Source organism: Perca flavescens, chromosome 23 (assembly GCF_004354835.1).
Source record: "Perca flavescens isolate YP-PL-M2 chromosome 23, PFLA_1.0, whole genome shotgun sequence".
In the NCBI taxonomy this organism is placed as follows: domain Eukaryota; kingdom Metazoa; phylum Chordata; class Actinopteri; order Perciformes; family Percidae; genus Perca; species Perca flavescens.
The window spans coordinates 335001-339720 of NC_041353.1; positions in this window are offsets into that span (position 1 = coordinate 335001).

Below are 4720 nucleotides of genomic sequence, written 5' to 3' on the forward strand. Positions count from 1 at the left end.
GGACAGATGTGATCCAGTAGGCTGTAACCAATCATCCATCTGGATCCGATACTATCGACACATATATCGACTGTTATTTTAGATTCCCACTTTATATTCATTCTTCTAATATAAAGAATAGTTAGTTTTTAGTTTAAATGTCTGAAAATAAATCATCATATTTTAGTTGCTTCTGTCGATATAATGTTGATTAAACATGTGACGTACAGTCCTAAACTCAGGGAAACTGCGAGGGAACCGAGTCCAGAGAGGAACAACAGGAATGTGGATCGACCGTCCCGAAGTTCCTTCATGACAAAACTACCAAACACACGACCACCGGTAGTCCTGCCATGGTTCTATAGGTGATCTTTAGTTACAGGTTTCAGCCGTGATCAAACCAACTAACTCACTAATGGTGCTTTTTGTAAACGATGGAGATACAAATACCCCTTTTCCACCAACAAGAACCAGGTGCTGGTTCAGAGCTAGAGCTAGTGCCGGTTCGGAGTTGGTTCGACTGACGAGCCTCCAAAGAACCGGTTTGCTTTTCCACAGGCTATAGAGCCGGCACAGAGCCAGGTCTTAGTCACTGTATACGTCTCATCTTTCCCAGCGATGTTACAAACACAACCACACCATCAACAATGGTGGGCGTTGCTTAGCTACTGATGTTCGTGGCTTTGTAGACCGACATCGTCGTCCAAACTTGGCGGCTCCAACGTGTTGGCGTGGCTCGCCTTTTAGTGCCAGAAACATAGTGACCACTGCTGCTGTCCATCGTGTTTATCTGCTAATTCAAACATGGCGGTCACAAGTTTCTGTTCGTCTTGTTGGTCACGGTAGCCCCGCCCCCCCAGCCGCTGACGTAAGCGGTTCTTAACTTCTGGCCCGGCGATGATTTGGTGCTACTTAAGAACCACTTTTACTGGTTCGGAGCCGGTGCTTTGGTGGTCGGAAAACAAAGAACCGATTTGAAACTATAAGCTCTTGCTCCGAACCAGCACCAGCTCTGCCTCGGTGGAAGAGATCATTTCAGGTTCGACCACCGTAGGGGGAGGGGCTAGAAAGTAATATTCAGTTGGTTGTCGTATACAATTTCACTGCTAAATGGGAGAAATTCTTACACAATGGAGCTTTAAAAGTTGATATGTTGGTCTCACAACTTAGTATTTTGTCAGCATGGGTTGGTATCTCGTGTTCCAGATTAAAGGAATCTAATCTTTCAGGGCTTAACGAGTGTCGGAGGGACTCCAGCGTGCATCAGAAGTTTTGTCATGAATAGAAACGACCGGTGTGCGATTCTCACCGAGGATCACAGATCTAGAAAACACAGAAACTGAAACTATAGAAAACATTCAGACGAGAGTCTGGTAAACTTCTCCGTTCAGGGTTTATTGTTGTAGGAGTTTCAGACACACCTCGAGGCGTTAGCACCATGTTTCCCTGGAGGCGTGGCCAGACAGGCGCTCCGTCCAATCACAGAGTCCGTTCAGCAACGCTGTCACAGATAAAATATCTTCTATATATACTGTTTTCTATTCAACACCATATCCACTGTTATATTTATACTCTAACCGTCTTCTTTACAATCAAAAATAACTTTTAGCAAACGCAAAACTAAAACAAAATGACGTTTCATATCAGGGTTCAACGGTTCAGTTCGGGATCGCTGACTTCACCGGCCCCGTCGCACGCACACGGGTCAGGTAAAGAAACTAAAGACTAAAAGTCAAAAACCTTGAAAACATCAAAAGATAAAAATATCAAACTATGTTTAGTTTTATAAAACATCAAAAGATATGTGACATTGAAAAAAAAGTCTCAAAAAGTGTTAAAAAACAAACAAGAAATGTCGAAAACAAAGTCAAATTGTTTAAAGCCGAGATTCTTCTGGGAAAATAAACATGAAAAAACTTAAGGGACTATTGGACCCCGACTATTGGACCCCGACTATTGGACCCCGACTATTGGACCCTGTTATGACGTTTTGTTTCTGCTGTTTGGATGAACGATAGTTTAATCTCTCTCGGATAACTCTGTTAACTTTTATAGTTTAAACATCTTTTAGCAGCATGCTGAACATTAACACCACGAGCAGCAGCAACATGCAACAAACCAGATTCACCCAGCGACCAACTTCTTCACAACACCACGGACGAACCAGCCAATCAGCAGCGAGGGGAACCAGCCAATCAGTAGCGAGGCGAACCAGCCAATCAGCAGCGAAGTGAACCAGTCAATCAGCAGCTAGGGGAACCAGCCAATCGTCAGCAAGGCGAACCAGCCAATCAGCAGCGAGGCAAACCAGCCAATCAGCAGCGAGGCGAACCAGCCAATCAGCAGCGAGGCGAACCAGCCAATCAGCAGCGAGGGGAACAAATTGTTTAACATGCGAACATAAAGGCTGAATCAAAATGTCTGCATTTCCCCAAACATGCTGACTCATGTTCAATGGCAGAGCCAGACTTTGTAAACATTGGGATGGGGGGGGACATTGTCATGTAGCTGACCTTTTATCCAAAGCGACTAACAATTGATCTATATATGTCAGAGGTCACACGCCTCTGGAGCAACTAGGGGTTAAGTGCCTTGCTCAGGGACACATTGGTTGATGTATTGCAATGAGAATCAAACCCACACCAAAGGCATGTGTCATATCCACTGTGCCATCACCACCCACCCACCCACCTGCCGGGTTGAGTTCTGCCCCCGTAGTTAGCGTTAGGTTTGTCGTGTGAGATGAACATCTGTAGCTTTTAGCTTTAGTTTGTGATGACCGACTGGTTCCCCCCCGACTGGTTCCCTCCCCCAACAGAAACCTTTAACCCCCCCCCCCCCCTCCAGCACTCTGCCCACAGACTGATGGAAGCAACACAGATCTTCAATGAAAAAACTAGATATTAAAGCAATGCGTTAGCGCCACGATACATAAACACACGCGAGCGGCTAAGCTAAGCTAAGCTACGCTACGCTAAGCTAATGTCTCCACAGAGAAACAAGCAGCAGCTCAAACACAAGAGGATTACAAACCATCCGACAGTAGTTTGGTCTTTTTTTCCGATCAAAATAAAAGTATACTTTCATATATATAAGCAATAAAAAATAAGTAACATCTCAATACTGCGATAATAACTCTTGACATTAATATTGTGCTCATTGGGATCTCTTTACACATATTCATATTATTTCTTATAGATACTTATACATCATCTTTTTTTCCTGTTTTGGCGTCCCCTCGGCAGGGGACCGGACGCCGCCTCCAGCTGGGACACTGACGTGGTTAATGAACGGCTGATGGGAGCGTGGAAGGCAACACGTGGTGGAGACGTACGAGGCTGATGGTTAGCACCGCAGGAGGTCCAGACGGACGGTTCTCCAGAACTTCAGGAGGGACGATCCAACCGGACGCTCAGAAGAGACCATTCCCTCCACAACTTCAGGTCCAGGAACATCCATCCGAAAGCATCCGGCCGGACACTCAGGCTACATTTACATTTCTACGTTTTGGTTTTTAAGCGTTTGAGTTTGGAGCCCAAAGTGATCTCGGTGCACCGAGTGTTTTTAACTCCAGTAGAAGAACTAATCTCTGTTTAAACTAACACGCCCAAACCAAAATATCTCATCAACATCCTGGTATACTGGACATAAACAGGAGACGCCGCCCCCTGCTGGTAGTTACCATGCTAATGTTAGTAGCTTCAAGTCTCAGAGAACGAGAGGTCATGACCGACCCAATCAGGAGGAGAAACATCAGTGTCAGTGTCGGCGTTGCCAAAGGTCTTCGTTTGGACCCGTTGAGACTGAAATGTAAATGTAGTCTGAGAAGGGACAAATCGCTCCAGAGGATTAAAAGGAATAATCCAAACTGCTGGACTCCAGGAAGATTATTCAGTCTGGAAGCTACGAAGAGATCCAGATTATCAGGGCCACTCCAGCAGTCCAACAGGGACGGACTGCTCCAAGACTTGAGGAGGGATTGGCTCCACAACCTCAGGGCAAACGTCTTGGGACGTCTACTCCAGGAAGATGTTCAGAAGGGATTAAAAGATCCACCTCCAGGAAGGAGGATTCATTCTGGAAGATCAGGAGATACCAGTCAGGCTGAACACCTACCGTACGCCAACAGTTTGCAGAGCAGACTATGACCTGTGTTCCCTGTGGGACCGTTGGGGTTTCTATAGTTTTTGGAGAAACATTAATCTACGGTCAGATGTTAGAAGAGGAAACTAGAAATAACAACAGAAGCTCTCCAAACCCAACTGCCAACGCGCTCGCTGACAGACATTAAGTCTTTCCCTGTTTAGAGCCCGACCGATATATCGGCCAATATTATATATAATATAATATATATAATATATATATATTTTCCAAACTATCGGTATCGGCATTTATATTGGACGATTAAAATTATTAATTCATCAGAACCATTTATGATGACAAATGATTGTGATACATGAAATTTTATTTAAAAAATAAAAAATGGACGAAACCCCCTTCAACCATGTTGTGAGTGTTGGCGTTGCAGAGTCTGTCCACCAGAGGGCGCTCTACTCTACAACCTCCCTGTTGGCTACACGCTTTGACTTTTTTGTTGTTAGTGTCTCTTTGTTCAAAGGACTTTAAGTTTCATATCTTAAGTTTGTATTTTTATACATTTTATTTATCAGAACTTTAATATATTTCTCTGTTCTGTTGTGACAATAAAACAACCTATTATTTTTAAACTGCATTATCATAT